The sequence below is a fragment of the Trichomycterus rosablanca genome, chromosome 10, assembly GCF_030014385.1.
Source record: "Trichomycterus rosablanca isolate fTriRos1 chromosome 10, fTriRos1.hap1, whole genome shotgun sequence".
Classification (NCBI taxonomy): Eukaryota; Metazoa; Chordata; class Actinopteri; order Siluriformes; family Trichomycteridae; genus Trichomycterus; species Trichomycterus rosablanca.
The window spans coordinates 8,804,678-8,824,959 of record NC_085997.1 but is presented as its reverse complement, the minus strand read 5'-3'; the positions used below and the strand labels follow the sequence as shown (position 1 = coordinate 8,824,959).

Sequence of the window (20,282 nt, the reverse complement as noted above, 5' to 3'; positions counted from 1 at the left end):
CCCTGTGAGATTAGTAGTAAATAACATTTAGACTTTCTAAACAAACCATGTACTACGGGACAATGCCGCTTACACAACACAGTCAGAAACAACTCGCCCGAACAAGGACTTGAACCCTGGACCCTCAGATTAAAAGTCTGATGATCTACCGACTGAGCTATCCGGGATGTGAAAACCTGGGCTGTCTCTCTTGAGGGTGATTATATAAAGTTTTAGGTGAAGGCTGTTGCTGTTTACACACAAAGAAAAACACCTCTTGAGGAGAATTTTGCAGGTGGATTACAAACAGATTCCTTTCTTTCACCTTTTTCCTTTTTTTTCTGTATCAACTGCACGACTGTTTTCCAGTCATTAAAATGTTTTGTGCATTTATATGTGGCAAGAGAAAAAAAAATTCATAAAAATCAAATTGAGTTAGCAAAGAACCTTGAATTATACTAAAGGGTTCTTCAAGTAGAAACAGTTCTACCAAGAACACAAAAAGAACCCTTTCAAAAAAACATTATTTGGTCAGTTGGAGATCTCATATGGGGCTCCCTTTCGATTGATATATGATTTACAGCCTAGTGACAAAGTGTACAGTGCAGCAAATGGGTTACATTCAGTACATTTACCATACATAATAATGTGAAAAGATTAAGCAGTTCGTACAAATATTAGTCCGTGTGGGGCGAGGGTGGTGGTGATGGTACCCAAGCTAGTCAGGATGCGGTCTAAAATGCTGAGTTCAGGTCACAGTGTCCCATGGAGGTCTGGGTTTGAATCCCACTTCTGACTGCTAGTGCTTCATACAAACTTATGTCTTTAACCCTCTAACATACAGTGCCTTGCAAAAGTATTCAGCCCCCTTGAACTTTTCAACCTTTTGCCACATTTCAGGCTTCAAACATAACGATATGAAATTGTAATTTTTTGTGAAGAATTAACAACAAGTGGGACACAATCGTGAAGTGGAACAAAATTTATTGGATATTTTAAACTTTTTTTTAGAAATAAAAAACTGAAAAGTGGGGCGTGCAATATTATTCAGCCCCCTTGCGTTAATACTTTGTAGCGCCACCTTTTGCTGCGATTACAGCTGCAAGTCGCTTGGGGTATGTCTCTATCAGTTTTGCACATCGAGAGACAGAAATTTTTGCCCATTCTTCCTTGCAAAACAGCTCGAGCTCAGTGAGGTTGGATGGAGAGCGTTTGTGAACAGCAGTTTTCAGCTCTTTCCACAGATTCTCGATGGGATTCAGGTCTGGACTTTGACTTGGCCATTCTAACACCTGGATACGTTTATTTGTGAACCATTCCATTGTAGATTTTGCTTTATGTTTTGGATCATTGTCTTGTTGGAAGATAAATCTCCGTCCCAGTCTCAGGTCTTTTGCAGACTGCAACAGGTTTTCTTCCAGAATGGTCCTGTATTTGGCTCCATCCATCTTCCCATCAATTTTAACCATCTTCCCTGTCCCTGCTGAAGAAAAGCAGGCCCAAACCATGATGCTGCCACCACCATGTTTGACAGTGGGGATGGTGTGTTCAGGGTGATGAGCTGTGTTGCTTTTACGCCAAACATAACGTTTTGCATTGTGGCCAAAAAGTTAGATTTTGGTTTCATCTGACCAGAGCACCTTCTTCCACATGTTTGGTGTGTCTCCCAGGTGACTTTTTATAGATATCTTTGAGAAATGGCTTTCTTCTTGCCACTCTTCCATAAAGGCCAGATTTGTGCAGTGTACGACTGATTGTGTCCTATGGACAGATTCTCCCACCTCAGCTGTAGATCTCTGCAGTTCATTCAGAGTGATCATGGGCCTCTTGGCTGCATCTCTGATCAGTCTTCTCCTTGTTTGAGCTGAAAGTTTAGAGGGACGGCCGGGTCTTGGTAGATTTGCAGTGGTCTGATACTCCTTCCATTTCAATATGATCGCTTGCACAGTGCTCCTTGAGATGTTTAAAGCTTGGGAAATCTTTTTGTATCCAAATCCGGCTTTAAACTTCTCCACAACAGTATCTCGGACCTGCCTGGTGTGTTCCTTGGTCTTCATGATGCTCTCTGCGCTTTAAACAGAACTCTGAGACTGTCACAGAGCAGGTGCATTTATACGGAGACTTGATTACACACAGGTGGATTCTATTTATCACCATCAGTCATTTAGGTCAACATTGGATCATTCAGAGATCCTCACTGAACTTCTGGAGTGAGTTTGCTGCACTGAAAGTAAAGGGGCTGAATAATATTGCACACCCCACTTTTTAGTTTTTTATTTCTAAAAAAAGTTTAAAATATCCAATAAATTTCGTTCCACTTCACGATTGTGTCCCACTTGTTGTTGATTCTTCACAAAAAATTACAATTTCATATCGTTATGTTTGAAGCCTGAAATGTGGCAAAAGGTTGAAAAGTTCAAGGGGGCTGAATACTTTTGCAAGGCACTGTATGCTGCCATTAGGCCAAATGCTACAGGCTAACAACATTGATTACCATAGTTATGCAGATGACACACAGATATATCTGGCTCTCTCATCAGATGATTACAGCCCAATAGATTCACTGTGTCAGTGTCTGGAGGACATCAATAACTGGATGAGCCAGAATTTTTTACAATTAAATAAGGACAAAACAGAGATTGTGGTGTTTGGCAGCAAAGAAAAGAGGTCTAGTGTCAGTGAGCACCTCAGTTCCCGGGCTCTAAAAACCAAAGACCAAGTCCGAAATCTTGGCGTGCTAATAGACTCAGATCTTACATTCACCAGCCATATTAAAACCATCACCAAAACAGCCTTCTACCATCTTAGAAATATAGCCAAAATCAAGGGTCTAGTGTGCCAACAAGACCTAGAGAAGCTGATCCATGCTTTTATCTCCAGTAGGGTGGACTATTGTAATGGTCTCTTAACTGGACTTCCCAAAAAGACAATTAAACAGTTACAGCTCATTCAGAACGCTGCTGCTAGAGTTTTAACTAAGACGAAGAGAACTGAGCACATCACTCCAGTTCTAAAATCTCTACACTGGCTTCCGGTTAGTTACAGAATAGAATTTAAAGTGCTGCTACTGGTCTATAAATCACTGAATGGGTTCGGCCCAGAATACATCTCAGATATGTTTAGAGAATATAAACCTAGTAGATCTCTTAGATCCATGGACTCAGGTCAGCTAGTTGAGCTCAGAGTCCAAACTAAACATGGTGAAGCAGCATTTAGCTGTTGGGCTGCATATAACTGGAACAGACTGCCAGGAGATATTAGATGTTCCGCAAATGTAGAAATGTTTAAATCCAGGTTAAAAACTTTTCTTTTTTCTTGTGCCTATGATTGAGCTCGAAATTTTTGCTATTACCCTATTTCTTTTAGTTTTTCATGCTCTTAATAATTCTTTTTATAGAGTAGTGTACATTCTAAATTGTAGTGTATATTTTACTATATTTTCTTTTAGTTTTCATGTTTTAATTGCTTATCTCTCTTGTTTTAATTTCGTATTTCCCAAATTGTAGGGTATATTTTACAATATTTTCTTTTAATTTTTCATGTTCTTAATTTTTATCTCTCTTGTTTGAATTTCATGTTGTCTTAATTGTAACTAAATGTTTGCAAGAAGTCTTTCTGAGGTTCTAGATCTCAGGAATGTTTTAATGCTTTTAATTTTTCCTTATGTAAAGCACTTTGAATTGCCACTGTGTATGAAAGGTGCTATACAAATAAACTTGCCTTGCCTTGCCTTGCCTTGCCTTACGCCCAGTTTAAATCTATATTTATGTGCAGCCTAATAATGCACTGAGTTTTACATATTAATACCCACGTATTTTATGTTGCCTTAAAGACTCACTTAGATCCTGACCAAATTTTTGATGCTGTGTTTCATTAAGCAATGCCGCAACAAGTTTCATATTACATGTTACCCTTAAATAATCATAATGTTTCTGGAGAATGCGGGCATCGATCCCGCTACCTCTCACGTGCTAAGCAAGCATTCTACCATTTGAGCTAATTCCCCTTTCAAAGAACACACCAAACTGTATAATGTACTAACAGAGCGTTGATGTTGCATTATAAAGTGAGGGTGCAACGTGTTTAAACTCACGTACTCTTGTTTATATTATGCGTTGCTTTTAAACGATCTAAGACTCACTTTATTTAAATGTTGATCTTAGCATTTAGGATGAACAATGTGAGGTCTTTTATGAAGTGCATTTTCTCTTTGATTTTGTTGGACTTGTGGTGGTGGTGGTTAGGGGAAGGGGGTTGTGATTATATGTAACTTTACTACCTCATGTGCATTTGTGTCTTTGTTCCCATTTTGAAGGTTGTGATATTACTTTAAGCTTAACTTTTCTTTTTCATGTAATTACTGATATTTTACTGGATCTCTGCTGATATCTTGTGGGCCATATTGACTAATCAGTGAAAATTAATGTTTCCTTGTATAATAAAACCATTATGCTTATTTAGCTTTAATTAGCTTTAATTATTAAAGAGTTAATAAAATAGTGATGGTGAAACTAAAAACCTGTTATTACCATCACTAAGTGTCTTTACCCTCACAAGAAGTTATGTGTTGGTAATGACATGTTGAGGTAATGACAGTTTTTACTTAGGAAAAAAGTAAACAGCTAGTATACAATGTACTTTACATACATTTAAATAATGTGAACATTTCAATTGTAAAATACTGCTGTAACAATGTAAATAGACGCTGAATAAACATACTTTATGATCAGAATGAATACGTTTAAATTTCTCACATTTTTAGAAATCAGAAACCAGGGTCCTGGCATCCATGCGGATGTTACTTTGACACATACCACCTACCTCAGCATTGTTGCAGACCATGTACACCAAGTTCATGCAAACTGTATTCCCTGATGGCTGTGTCCTCTAAAGAAGTAAACTTGCATAAAGCATGAGATGTCAGAAGTGGGATTTGAACCCACGCCTCCAGGGGAGACTGCAACCTAAACGCAGCGTCTTAGACCGCTCAGCCATCCTGACATGCTCGCAAGTTCGTTATGCCAATTACCAACAACACCCCCACATGGCCAAAGATTTGTACAAAGCGCTGAATCTTTTCACATTATTATGTATCTTAGAGGGTTAAAGACATAATGTGTATAAAGCACTAGCAGTCAGAAGTGGGATTCAAACCCACACCTCCATGGGACACTGTGACCTGAACTCAGCGTTTTAGACCTCATCCTGACTAGCTTGGGTACCATCGACACCACCCTCGCCCCACACGGACTAATATTTGTACGAACTGCTTAATCTTTTCACATTATTATGTATAGTAATTGTACTGACTGTAACCCATTTGCTGCACTGTACACTTTGTCACTAGGTTGTAAATCATATATCAATCGAAAGGGAGCCCCATATAAGATCTCCAACTGACCAAATAATGTTTTTGGGTGGACCATTGTTAGCACTGTAACGGCACTAGCATGTTAGGGTGTGTTTTCTCTGGTATGAGTGTATTAGGTACAGCCTTCTTGTTGGGTTTTTAACTGACTGGATTATTTGTTAAGAACTCAAACCCTGTTTGTGCTTGTTGTAGGCTATTAAATCGATCACTAGATGGCATAATATGAATACAGTTAATATTGCGTTAGACTCAAGCAATAGAACACGAGAGGGAGTGTGTTATCGCGAATAACATCACGGCTGTGATTCGGTCGCAGGCACGCGTGTTATTCGCGATAACACACGACCTCAAGTGTTCTATTGCTTTTATACAACAGTTTTTACAAAATAAAGAAAGAAAATAAATCAAAGAAGCCCTGAATTTCATAATAAATATGCTTTAATATTGACAATACCTTCCGCCAAAAAGTAGTTCCACAACGAATATAAAGTTTAACACTACAAAGCAGACATCCCAAGTTGCAAAAACTCATTTCAGGGAGGTAAGAACAACAAGAAGAAAAAGGCAAGAACCTCCGAAGGAAAAAATAAAAATAAAAAACCTCTTGCACACACCAAAGGATATTGGTGATAACAGAACTTTTAGGAGCTGCTAACTGGGCTATTAAACTAACTGTTCGCGTTACAAACACATTAATGTACATACATAGTGCACTAGATTGTGTATCAGATCACGGATTTATGTTCCCTACATAGTGCACTAGACAGTAAATTAGACAACTGATTTATGTTCCCTACACAGTGCGCTAGATTGTATATCAGATAACGGATTTAAAACGCGATCGGGAAAAAGGTCTGTGTCGCCTGCGTGCGCGTTTGTGTGCATGAAGCTTGTCGTTACTGGCAACGCGTCAGCGGAGTAATACAGTTGTGGTGTGAAAAGGCTGTGCTGTTATCACGAATATCAGCACGGTTAAAACGCTTCTCAACCAATCAGATTGTAAGGTCGGAACTAACTGTTGTATAAAGTAAAACGATGTCTGTTTCTATCACAGTTTCATCGCATGCTGACCTCTAGAATACAACTAATGTATGTAGCACTAAGAAGTGTTTCTTAAGGGTTCTTTTTGTGTTCTTGGTAGAACTGTTTCTACTTGAAGAACCCTTTAGTATAATTTAAGGTTCTTTGCTAACTCAGTTTGAGTTTTATGGATTTTTTTTTCTCTTGCCACATATAAATGCACATAACATTTTAATGACTGGAAAACAATCGTGCAATTGATACAGGAAAAAAGGAAAAAGGTGAAAGAAAGGAATCTGTTTGTAATCTACCTGCAAAATTCTCCTCCCGAGATGTTTTTCTTTGTGTGTGTAAGCAGCAACATACTTCACTTAAAACTTTATATAATCGCCTTCAAGAGAGACAGCATGGATTTTTAAAGCCTGGGTAGCTCAGTCGGTAGAGCATCAGACTTTTAATCTGAGGGTCCAGGGTTCAAGTCCCTGTTCGGGCGAGTTGTTTCTTACTGCATTAGGTAAGAGGTAATGTCCCATACTACATGGTTTATTCAGAAAGTTGAAGAATTTGTACTTTGTGAGATGTTATTAAGTGAAATATCATGTACTTGATAAGCTTGAAATAATAGCACACTGTATGTGCAACATGTTCTCCACCCCAACTAGTTGTTTCTAACAGACTGTAGTAAATAGAGGACAGTTTAAATCTATATTTATGTGTAGCCTAATAATGCGCTGAGTTTTAGATATTAATTTCCACATATTTTTTGTTGCCTTAAAGACTCACTTAAATCCTGATCTAATTTTTGATGCCGCGTTTCATTAAGCGATGCCGCAACAAGTTTCATATTACATGATACCCTTAAATAATCATAAGGTATCTGCACTGGAGAATGCGGGCATCGATCCCGCTACCTCTCACATGCTAAGCGAGCGCTCTGCCATTTGAGCAAATTCCCTTTATGATGCACCTTTGTTCCCATTTTGAAGGTTGTGATATTGCTTTAAGCTTAATTTTTCTTTTTCATGTAATTACTGATATTTTACTGGATCTCTGCTGATATCTTGTGGGCCATATTGACTAATCAGTGAAAATTAATGCGCTGCCTTGTATAATAAAACCATTATGCTTATTTAGCTTTAATTAGCTTTAATTATTAAACAGTTAATAAGATAGTGATGGTGAAACTAATAACCTGTTATTACCATCACTAAGTGTCTTTACCATCACAACAAGTTATGTGTTGGTAATGACATGTTGAGGTAATGACAGTTTTTACTTAGGGATGCACTGTGCGATTGACTATAAGATCGTGATCGACGTATTGGGCACCCCTGATGTAAAACAACTGTACTTTTGGTAACCCCTTTTGGAGTCTTTCCAAGAAATTGCTCCTGATAACTTTTATTGTTTATTGAAACACAACATTTCCATCACAGATCTGCTTCAAACTTAGGAAAATCCGCTGTCAGAACTCGGACACAGTCTCTATGTTCAAGTCTAGATTGAAAACATGTTTATTTACTCAGGCTGTTGATTGGTCTTTTCAAACTAAACAAGCAAACCTAGTTATGCTGTAATAGTTAGGGGTGGTGGAGTCTAAACCTGTAAAACTCTCTGATATTTTACTCCTAACGATTTCACATTGTAACAACATCTTCTGTTGTTTTAACCCGAGGTGGTTCTGACGGAAACCTGTTCACCCTCTCGAGGTTAAAGACTGCAGTGCCAACAATGCTGCTCCTACTAGATGTGACGGACACCTGGCGTGTTTGCACCAAAAATGTCCAGAATGTACAACAGACTTTATCACAGACTGGACTGAACAATGAAGAACTTACATTATTTTTTTGCTAGTTACAACTTTCAGTTCAATTTAATTTTGTGTTTGTATGATTTGTGTAAATCCTTTTTATTTAAAGTATCCTCCAGGCCACCCAAGAAGGATGGGTCCCTGCTGAGTCTGGTTCCTCTCAAGGTTTCTTCCTGAGTTTTTCCTTGCCACAGTCGCCCTTCGGCCTGGATTCTGTAAAGTTGCTTTGAGACAATGTTCATTGGAAAAAGCGCTATATAAATAAATTTGACTTGACATGTGTCCGAGATCTCTAACTCAAGCACCGTTTATGCAATCCATTTGAGTACTACTGTATTTTATAGAGTACATACTGAGCTTTTTATTAATGTCACATTTGTGGGTGTGTGGCAAGCAGCTCATGAACTTTCTTTTAAAAATGGCTGCCATGTCATATTTCACATTTCATGGAAATAAGCAAAGTAAGAGATCAGTTTCGTTCAATATGAGTCGTAACTTCAGTTTATAAAGATTACAGAAATGTACAGCAATTTTAACCCTTTCTCAACAAAACATTTATCCAATGTCCTTTGTTGTGGACAGCAGGACTTACTACACCCGGTTTTTAGCCTATTTCTATACAAGGAAGCAGAGGGCTGAGTAAGGCAGAAAATATTTTATGGAACAGATTTATGCAGGAAATTCAGGTGGTGGTGTGTTAGTGTGTGTTGTGCTGGTATGACTGGATAAGACACAGCAGTGCTGCTAGACTGAGAATAGTCCACCAACCAAAAACATCCAGCCATCAGCACCCAGTGGGAAGCGTCCTATGTCCACTGATGAAGGTCTAGAAAGTTTTGTGTAAGGGGAATTAGCTCAAATGGTAGAGCGCTCGCTTAGCATGCGAGAGGTAGTGGGATCGATGCCCACATTCTCCAGTACACAAACATTATGATCATTTTGCAATCTGAAAAGATGAAATTACGGTAAAATTCGTTGCAGCATTAACCATAAGGCTAGTCTGTCCGTGTTACAATGTCAGTAACGCCCTATTTACGCTCAAACAGTTTTGTTTACATACCTTTTTTGTTTTGTTTTGACAGAAACGCATAAACTTATAATTTTGTATAATGTTTTATTATTTGATACTGTTACAATTGATACATTATAAAGTATTGTACATTAAGTTCGGTGGCATAATTGGCTTGCTTTTAAAAACGACTACAGTGCGCCATCTACAGGCCATTCTTGGTACGTCTTGTTAAAACGTAGCCAATGTAAAACTGGTGCCCACACTTCTGTGGCTTGGGATCTACTATTTTAGTCAACAGGTCATCTGGATCTACTTTTTAAAAAGGTTGGCCTGATCATTTTTCAAGAATGCTTTAAAGCTTTTTTAAATGCGCTTCATTTGCCTGTATTGATATTCAGCATTACAGGGCAAGCGTGGGTCCAGTGTCACGAACACGGGGCTCAAGACAAAAATACACCCTGGACAGGGCGCGTCAAACCATCGCAAAGCATCACACACTAATTTATCCACTCACTCACACATACAGGTGCAATTTAGAGCAGCAATTACACCTACTGGCACGTTTTCATATCCGGAGGAAAGCCACGCATACATGGTGAGTATACACCGATCAGCCATAACATTAAAACCACCTCCTTGTTTCCACACTCACTGTCCATTTTATCAGCTCCACCATATAGAAGCACTTTGTAGTTCTACAATTACTGACTGTAATCCATCTGTTTCTCAACATGCTTTTTTATCCCCCTTTTATGCTGTTCTTCAATGGTCAGGACTCTCCTGTGTTGTGCTGGTATGAGTGGATAAGACATAGCAGCGCTGCAGGTTTTTAAACACCTCACTGTCACTGCTGGACTGAGAATAGTCCACCAACCAAAAACATCCAGCCAACAGCGCCCTGTGGGAAGTGTCCTATGACCACTGATGAAGGTCTAGAAGATGACCAACTCAAACAGCAGCAATAGATGAGCGATCGTTTCTGACTGTCTCTACAAGGTGGACCAACTAGGTAAGAGTGTCTAATAGAGTGGACAGTGAGTGGACACGGTATTTAAAAACTCCAGCAGCGCTGCTGTGTCTGATCCACTCATACCAGCACAACACACACTAACACACCAACACCATGTCAGTGTCACTGCAGTGCTGAGAATGATCCACCACCTAGATAATACCTGCTCTGTAGTGGTCATGTCAATAATTGTAGAACTACAAAGTGCTCCTATATGGTAAGTGGAGCTGATAAAATAGACAGTGAGTGTAGAAACAAGGAGGTGGTTTTAATGTTATGGTTGATTAGTGTAAACTCACACACTGCTGTATGTGCTTGCATGACTGTAGGACGCGTTTTCAGTGCATTACCGTAATATCCATAAAATGTGTCCTTGAGATTTCAGTGCAGAAAAGTTTGTGTAGAGACTGCAGCAGCGGATACTGTGTTTGTTTAGATTTTGAGGTCATACTTTATTAACAAGGTAAGTTTATTTTTTAAAGAAAAGTTTGTGTATATTAGCTTCTGGATATTTTCGGATGCTACGGACAAAACTGTGTTGTACTGCTATGATGATACGACTATGTTCCAAACACTTTTAGACTCTTCCACCACCGTTAGCGCTTCTCTCAGTTAGTTCAGCTCATTAAATATATTATCCACAGTATCGCTTACTTTTACAAACCCAATTCCAAAAATGTTTAGACAGAAGGGAAAATGTCAATGTAAATTGACAGCAATTTGTAAAAGATGTTATTTATATTCTAGCATACAAACATACATCGCTCCAAAATAATGAATGAACGCTTCAGCCAGGGTTGCCAGATTGCGCATTTCAAAGCCCGCCAAAATGCATGGAAAACCGCCCAAACATACTCACGAAAAACAGCCGATGATCAGCGCTTAAAGAATATTAAACCAGTTAAACATGACCTACTACTGCTGATATCTCACAAATCAGTGATTATAAATTATTAATGGCATATCTTTTCACATTATTATGTATGGTAGAGGGTTAAATATGTAAATTTGTTTAAAGCATGAGCTGTCAGAAGTGGGATTCGAACCCACGCCTTCAGGGAAGACTGCGACCTGAACGCAGCGCCTTAGACCGCTCGACCATCCTGACTAGCTGGGGTACCATTGATACCACCCTCACCCCACATGGTCTAAGATTTGCACAAACTGCTTAATCTTTTCACATTATTATGTATGGTAGAGGGTTAAAGACGTAAATTTGTGTAAAGCATGAGCTGTCACAGTGCCTTAGACTGCTAAAACCATTCTGTCTAGCTTGGACACTGTTGACGCCACTCCCACCCCACACAGACTAATATTTGTACAAACTGCTTAATCTTTTCACAAATTATTATGTCTGGTAAATTTACTGACTGTAACCCATTTGCTGCACTGTACACTTTGTCACTACGCTGTAAACCATGTATCAATAGAAAGGGAGCCCCATATGAGCACTCCAACTGACCAAATAATGTTTTTTGGGTGGACCATTGTTAGCACTGTAACGGCACTAGCGTGTTAGGGTGTGTTTTCTCTGGTATGAGTGTATTAGGTCCAGTTTTCTTGTTGGGTTTTTAACTGACTGGATTATTTATTATTTTTTAAGAACTCAAACCCTGTTGTGCACCACCCTTAGGCCAGACTTGGTACTCTGGTCCCCTTCATTGAAGTATGTATACATCACAGAGCTCACAGTTCCATGGGAGAATTCAACAGAAGAGGCCTATGAGCGCAAGAAACTGCGCTACACAGAACTGGCAGCAGATGCTCAGCAACGAGGATGGAACGCGAAAGTCTATCCAGTTGAAGTGGGATGCAGAGGTTTTGTGGCTTCTTCCACCATCAGGCTGCTGAAAGAACTTGGCATCCATGGACAGGCTCTACGACAAACAATTAGATCAGTCTCTGAAGCGGCCGAAAGAAGCAGCCAGTGGATATGGATCAAGCGGAAGGACCATTGCTGGGCTCAAAGAGCATCGACAGGACCCGCTCACTAATTCCCCCCACACCCCATCCCATTAGAGAACCCAGGTCACAACCCTCCAGGAGGAGGATGAACAAGGTATACGATTAGCCTTGCATAGTCCCGTGGGCTGCGCCACTTAAATAACCAGGCAATTCTCATGATTGGGCATGGGACACAAGCTCAGGTTTGATCATCCTGTAGCTGTATCGAACCCACGCCTCCAGGGCAGACTGCGACCTGAATGCAGCGCCTTAGACTGCTCGGCCATCCTGACTAGCTGAGTCATCCTCAACACCATCCTCAACACCATCCCCACCCCACACGGACTAATATTTTTATATACTCAGAATGTGGCTCCGCCCATCCCGCCACTCACCAACCCAACTACTGGAGGACCAACACTGGTTCTAAACCACCACCAGGTGAGAACCACCCTGAGGAAAGTCAATGCAAGCAAAGCAGCAGATCCAGATGGAGTTCCCGGCCGGGTGCTGAAAGCATGTGCCGACCAGCTTACAGAGGTGTTTACCAGCATATTCAACCTCTCACTCCAACAAGCTGCTGTCCCAACGTGTCTCAAATCCTCCACCATCGTTCCAGTACCCAAGAAATCAGCTTCATCATGCCTGAATGACCCCTCATGTACTGTCTATTCACCAGTTACCTTAAACACCTGTGACCTGGTTCTGCCTTTTATCTGCTGCTATACTGAATCGTGCACTTTAGATCTGCATAAAGCTGCTGTAGTTCCTGTGCAATACTTGAATGTAAATGTAAATATTTAAAATTCATATCTTAGTTATCTCTTCTAGTTTTTAAGTCTTAAGTTTTATTTTTACTAAACATAGTTTCTCTTGCCATTTATATTTTATATTTTATTATGTTTACACACACCGAGACCTGAGTAACTGCATTTCGTTCTAATCATGTACATGGTTTTGAATGACAATAAAGCTGAGTCTGAGTCTGATAGAAAGTATTCTGACCAGCAATTTCACAGAGTGGTATTCAAGCTGCACTGCCGCCGAGTGTAAGGATCTGCATCGCGTAGTGAAAACAGCTCAACGGATTATTGGCACAGTTAGTATTTAATATTTAAAGCAAAAATGTAAATTCACTTAAAAGTGCACATATTTTTATTGTTCTTTCTTTTTTTTTTTTGTGATTACTACTACTGTCTTTCTTCTACTGCTGCTACTCTATTGGAGAGATGCCACTCGAAATTGCATTGTACTTGTGTATAGTGACAATAAAGATTCTATTCTATTCTTCTATTCTATGCTGCATTATAAAACGAGGGTGCAACGTCTTTGATCTCACGTACTCTTTTCTATATAATGCGTTGTTTTTGAACCATCACAGACTCATATACTAAACATTACATCATATACTAAATAAACCAAAATGGGAACAAAGACCCCACCACCACCACCACAAACACAAACAAAATAACCCTCCAGCAGAGCTGCAACAATAAACAGTGCAAGATCAGGATGAATACATGATTCAGTTTCTCACATTTTCAGTGATCAAAAGCCTGGGTCCTGGCATCCATATGGATGTTACTTTGACACGTAGCACCTACCTCAGCATTGTTGCAGACCATGTTCACCCTTTGATGAAAACTGTATTCCCTGATGACTGTGTCCTCTAAAGAAGTAGATGTGTATAAATCATGAGCTGTCAGAAGTGGGATTCGAACCCACGCCTCCAGGGGAGACTGCGACCTGAACACAGCACCTTAGACCACTCGGCCATCCTGACCTGAACGCACATTATGAAAGACAATTTTCCTCAACACCCCCACATGGCCACAGATTTGTACGAACTGCTGAATCTTTTTACATTATTATGTATGTTAGAGGGTTAAAGACATAAGTTTGTATAAAGCACTAGCAGTCAGAAGTTCAAACCCACGCCTCAATGAGAGACTGTGACCTGAACGCAGCTCGTTAGACCGCATCCTGACTAGCTTGGGTACCATCGACACCACCCTCGCCCCACACGGACTAATATTTGTACGAACTTTTCACATTATTATGTACAGTAAATGTACTGAGTGTAACCCATTTGCTGCACTGTACACTTTGTCACTAGGCTGTAAACCATATATCAATAGAAAGGGAGCCCCATATGAGCACTCCAACTGACCAAATAATGTTTTTGGATGGACCATTGTTAGCACTGTAACGGCACTTGCATGTTAGGGTGTGTTTTCTCTGGTATGAGTGTATTGGGTACAGCCTTCTTGTTGGGTTTTTAACTGACTGGATTATTTATTAAGATTATTTATTATTTTTTAAGAACTCAAACCCTGTTGTGCTCGTTGTTTGCCTATTAGTTCCTCGTTGCCTTGTTGCTGTAGCTCAAGCAGCTTGTTCTGTTGAAACTGTGACTATAGTCTATCAGGGAGCAGTGGCTGAGCATTGGGGAGCAGTGGCTGAGCATTGGGAAGCCATGCTCATATACAGGTCCTTCTAAAAAAATTAGCATATTGTGATAAAGTTCATTATTTTCCATAATGTAATGATAAAAATTAAACTTTCATATATTTTACATTCATTGCACACCAACTGAAATATTTCAGGTCTTTTATTGTTTTAATACTGATGATTTTGGCATACAGCTCATGAAAACCCAAAATTCCTATCTCAAAAAATTAGCATATCATGAAAAGGTTCTCTAAACGAGCTATTAACCTAATCATCTGAATCAACGAATTAACTCTAAACACCTGCAAAAGATTCCTGAGGCTTTTAAAAACTCCCAGCCTGGTTCATTACTCAAAACTGCAATCATGGGTAAGACTGCCGACCTGACTGCTGTCCAGAAGGCCATCATTGACACCCTCAAGCAGAGGGTAAGACACAGAAAGAAATTTCTGAACGAATAGGCTGTTCCCAGAGTGCTGTATCAAGGCACCTCAGTGGGAAGTCTGTGGGAAGGAAAAAGTGTGGCAGAAAACGCTGCACAACGAGAAGAGGTGACCGGACCCTGAGGAAGATTGTGGAGAAGGGCCGATTCCAGACCTTGGGGGACCTGCGGAAGCAGTGGACTGAGTCTGGAGTAGAAACATCCAGAGCCACCGTGCACAGGCGTGTGCAGGAAATGGGCTACAGGTGCCGCATTCCCCAGGTCAAGCCACTTTTGAACCAGAAACAGCGGCAGAAGCGCCTGACCTGGGCTACAGAGAAGCAGCACTGGACTGTTGCTCAGTGGTCCAAAGTACTGTTTTCGGAAATCAAGGTGCCAGAGTCTGGAGGAAGACTGGGGAGAAGGAAATGCCAAAATGCCTGAAGTCCAGTGTCAAGTACCCACAGTCAGTGATGGTCTGGGGTGCCATGTCAGCTGCTGGTGTTGGTCCACTGTGTTTTATCAAGGGCAGGGTCAATGCAGCTAGCTATCAGGAGATTTTGGAGCACTTCATGCTTCCATCTGCTGAAAAGCTTTATGGAGATGAAGATTTCATTTTTCAGCACGACCTGGCACCTGCTCACAGTGCCAAAACCACTGGTGAATGGTTTACTGACCATGGTATTACTGTGCTCAATTGGCCTGCCAACTCTCCTGACCTGAACCCCATAGAGAATCTGTGGGATATTGTGAAGAGAAAGTTGAGAGACACAAGACCCAACACTCTGGATGAGCTTAAGGCCGCTATCGAAGCATCCTGGGCCTCCATAACACCTCAGCAGTGCCACAGGCTGATTGCCTCCATGCCACGCCGCATTGAAGCAGTCATTTCTGCAAAAGGATTCCCGACCAAGTATTGAGTGCATAACTGAACATAATTATTTGAAGGTTGACTTTTTTTGTATTAAAAACACTTTTCTTTTATTGGTCGGATGAAATATGCTAATTTTTTGAGATAGGAATTTTGGGTTTTCATGAGCTGTATGCCAAAATCATCAGTATTAAAACAATAAAAGACCTGAAATATTTCAGTTGGTGTGCAATGAATCTAAAATATATGAAAGTTTAATTTTTATCATTACATTATGGAAAATAATGAACTTTATCACAATATGCTAATTTTTTGAGAAAGACCTGTAGTGGTTAGTACTCTGCGTTGTGGCCAAAGCAACCCCGGTTCGAATCCAAGTCACGGCACTGTCTTTTTGTATGCCGTGCTTCAAAGGTTTCTATTCTCTCCTCGGGCAAGAGACCGAAATGAGGCTGGAGCTTCAGGAAAGTCAGAACCATAGTCAAACAGGGGCCAGTGGCGCAATGGATAACGCGTCTGACTACGGATCAGAAGATTCTAGGTTCGACTCCTGGCTGGCTCGGTTTCCTTATGCCTTTTTTTTGTCTCTCTAACTCCTTGTGTATGGAGCACCAACAATGCATCCAACAATGGAGGTCTTGTCAAAGTGAAAAAGACTTGTCAGAGCGGAAAGAAGTGGCTGATGCTGTTGGAACTATGACTGCAGTCTATCAGGGAGCAACCGACATGAGCCACCAGTGGCAGACTGCTGGGAAGCCGTGATCGTATAGTGGTTAGTACTCTGCGTTGTGGCCGCAGCAATCCAGGTTCGAATCCGGGTCACGGCACTGTCTTTTCGTATGCCGTGCTTTGAAGGTTTCTATTCTCACCTTGTTCTAACTCCTTGTGTATGGTTCTCTGTACCCCAGATCCAACAATGCAGGTCTTGTCAAGGTGACAAAGACTTGGTAGAGCGGAAAGAAGTGGCTGATGCTGGCACCAGCCGATACTGAGCTTTGCAGTTTCCCATATGGTCTAGTGGTCAGGTTTCCTGGTTTTCACCCAGGTGGCCTGGGTTTGACTCCCAGTATGGGAATTGCCTTCTATGATTGGACTTGAGCAAAACTTTGCCCATTACTTCCTCTGCGCCTTGTTGCTGTAGCTCAAGCAGCTTTTTCTGTTGGAACTATGACTGCAGTCTATCAGGGGGCAGCCGACATGAGCCACCAGTGGCAGACTGCTGGGAAGCCATGATCGTATAGTGGTTAATACTCTGTGTTGTGGCTGCAGCAACCCCGGTTCGAATCTGTGTCACGGCACTGTCTTTTCGTATGCCGTGCTTCGAAGGTTTCTATTCTCTCTCTTTTTTTGTCTCTTTAACTCCTTGTGTATGGTTCTCTGTACCCCAGATCCAACAATGCAGGTCTTGTCAAGGTGACAAAGACTTGGCAGAGCGGAATGAAGTGGCTGATTCTGGCGTCAGCCGGTGCTGAGCCTTGCAGTTTCCCATATGGTCTAGCGGTCAGGATTCCTGATTTTTACCCAGGTTTTTGACTTCCGTTTGGGAATTGGCCTTAATGATTGGACTCGAGCAAAACTCTATATTCGTTCCTCGGCGCCTTGTTGCTGTAGCTCAAGCAGCTTGCAGTTCAAATCTTAGGCCATGTGGGGGTGTTGAGGAAAATTGGCATTGTTAACGTGCAAGCAAGTCAGGATGGCCAAGCAGTCATTCATAAAAGATCTCATCCCCGAATATGGCTGCATGTTGGCACTGTCGGCTGACTGAGACTTTTTGAACTGCACTATTTTGGCCCTTACATAAAGCAGCATCAACCCTTAAGTCTGTCTGTCAGTGGTACAAAGACAGTTATGCAGCATTAACGCTCTGCTCTGTCAGTACATTACAATTTGCAAAGGGTAAAGGAGGTTCATAGTAGGGGGAATTAGCTCAAATGGTAGAGCGCTCGCTTAGCATGTGAGAGGTAGCGGTATCGATGCCTGTATTCTCCAGTGCAGGATCATTATGATCATTTAAGGCATCACGTAATATGAAACTTGTTGCGTCAATGCTCACTGAAACGCAGCATCAAAATTTACAATCTTACAATGATGCTCTATTTTCACTCAAATCATTTTTAAATTTTTTTAAAGATTTTTTTAAAATAATTTTTGATTTTTAAATTGCCAAACGCAATAACTTGTAATTTTTAAATTTTGAAATGTTTTTGGTTAAAGCAGCGGTACGTGACATTTTGTTGTTTTTTCATCTGGTGAACTGCTTTGTAAAAGATGAACAGCTGAAACTCACGACATCCCCTTTAAATGCAGCATCAACCCTTAAGTCAGTCTGTCAGTGGTACAAAGACAGTTATTATTTTTTTCAGTTCGTCCTAAAAGCTGGGATGAACATTTTAAATAAACTGAGTCTGTGATGATATAAAAGCACCACATAATATAGAAAGGAGTACGTGAGATTAAACACGTTGCACTCCTACTTAATGCAGCATCAATGCTCTGTTTATCCATTAAAATTTACAAAGGGTAAAGGATAGTTTTTGTAATAGAAAACTAAGACTAACTAGGACTAAGATTTGTACGAACTGTTATATCTTTTCACATTATTATGTATGGTAGTGGGTTAATGACATAAATTTGTATCAAGTATGTGCTGTCAGAAGTGGGATTCAAACCCACATCTCCAGGGGAGACTGCGATCTGAGCACAGTGCCTTAGACCGCTCAGCCATGAAATGATTAATACCACTCTCACCCCACACGGATTGAGATTTGTACTAACTCCTTAATCTGTAACCCATTTGCTGCACTGTACACTTTGTCACTAGGCTGTAAACCATATATCAATAGAAAGGGAGCCCCATATGAGATCTCCAACTGACCAAATAATGTTTTTGGGTGGACCATTGTTAGCACTGTAACGGCACTAGCGTGTTAGGGTGTGTTTTCTCTGGTATGAGTGTATTAGGTACAGCCTTCTTGTTGGCTTTTTAACTGACTGGATTATTTGTTACGAACTCAAACCCAGTTTGTGATTGTTGTAGGCTATTCAATCCTCCACAAGATTGAATAATATGAATACAGTTAATATTATATTATATAATAGAATGATTATAAAGCTGAGTCTGAGCTTAAACACTTGCACCCTGACTTTATAATGCAGCATCAACGCTCTGTTAGTACATTAGTAAAGGTGGGGTTTTCATAAGGGGAATTAACTCAAATTGTAGAGCACTCGCTTAGCATGCGAGAGGTAGTGGGATCGATGCCTGCATTCTCCAGTGCAGAAACTTTATGATCATTTGGCAGCAACTCGGAATCTGGAATGATAAAATTAAGGCGAAATTCGTTGCAGCATTAATCTTTAGGCCAGTCTGTCAGTGTTACCATGTCATTAACGCCCTATTTACTCTTAAACAGTTTTATTTACATACCTTTTTTGTTTTGTTTTGACAGAAACGCATGAACTTATAATGCTACAATATTAAAATGCATCAGAGTTTTATTTCTTAGTTTGATCGCTGCTATTGATATAACTGAAATGATATTATTGTTATCTTTTTTATTTACTTTTTGAATTTAAAAAAAAAAAAGACTCACAGTGATCATTACCAGGATAAAACAGGCAGTGAATGAATGAATGTATTCCATAATAAGAAACAATAAGAACATCCATCATACCACCAGGTGGTGGAAGTGTGATTGTGTGGGGATGCTTTGACATTTGGGTGACTTCATGGGAGTCTTAATCGATTGAACCAGGAATAATGAACCACTGCCTTGATTCTCAGTGCTGAGAATCATCCACTATCTAAATAATACCTGCTCTGTGGTGGTCCTGTGGGGGTCCTGACCATTGAAGAACAGAGTGAGCAGTCTAGAGTCAGTAATTGTAGAACTACAAAGTGCTCCTATATGGTAAGTGGAGCTGATAAAATAGACAGTGAGTGTAGAAACAAGGAGGTGGTTTTAATGTTATGGTTGATTAGTGTAAACTCACACACTGTTGTATGTGCTTGCATGACTGTAGGACGCGTTTTCAGTGCATTACCGTAATATCCATAAAATGTGTCCTTGTGATTTCAGTGCAGAAAAGTTTGTGTAGAGACTGCAGCAGCGGATACTGTGTTTGTTTAGAAATTGTGGTCATACTTTATTAACAAGGTAAGTTTATTAAAATAAACGTTTTTTGTATATTAGCTTCTGGATATTTTCGGATGCTACGGACAAAACTGTGTTGTACTGCTATGATGATACGACTATGTTCCAAACCCTTTTAGACTCTTCCACCACCGTTAGCGCTTCTCTCAGTTAGTTTAGCTCATTAAATATATTATCCACAGTATCGCTTACTTTTACAAACCCAATTTTAAGGTTTAGACAGAAGGGAAAATGTCAATG

The 20,282-nt window shown here is 40.3% G+C and overlaps 6 non-coding genes across 6 annotated transcripts; 4 read left to right on the top strand and 2 right to left on the bottom strand.

The window, feature by feature from the left end:
* Positions 1-4,897: 4,897 nt before the first annotated feature.
* trnal-uag (transfer RNA leucine (anticodon UAG)) lies at positions 4,898-4,980 on the bottom strand. Its single transcript has one exon. It is a non-coding gene; the product is annotated as a tRNA-Leu (tRNA).
* A 1,810-nt stretch (positions 4,981-6,790) lies between these two features.
* trnak-uuu (transfer RNA lysine (anticodon UUU)) lies at positions 6,791-6,863 on the top strand. The gene has a single exon. It is a non-coding gene; the product is annotated as a tRNA-Lys (tRNA).
* Positions 6,864-9,024: 2,161 nt separating this feature from the next.
* On the top strand, positions 9,025-9,097 carry trnaa-agc (transfer RNA alanine (anticodon AGC)). Its single transcript has one exon. It is a non-coding gene; the product is annotated as a tRNA-Ala (tRNA).
* Positions 9,098-13,845: 4,748 nt separating this feature from the next.
* On the bottom strand, positions 13,846-13,928 carry trnal-cag (transfer RNA leucine (anticodon CAG)). The gene has a single exon. It is a non-coding gene; the product is annotated as a tRNA-Leu (tRNA).
* Positions 13,929-16,377: 2,449 nt separating this feature from the next.
* Positions 16,378-16,450, top strand: trnar-acg (transfer RNA arginine (anticodon ACG)). The gene has a single exon. It is a non-coding gene; the product is annotated as a tRNA-Arg (tRNA).
* Positions 16,451-16,891: 441 nt separating this feature from the next.
* Positions 16,892-16,963, top strand: trnae-uuc (transfer RNA glutamic acid (anticodon UUC)). Its single transcript has one exon. It is a non-coding gene; the product is annotated as a tRNA-Glu (tRNA).
* Positions 16,964-20,282: the final 3,319 nt, after the last annotated feature.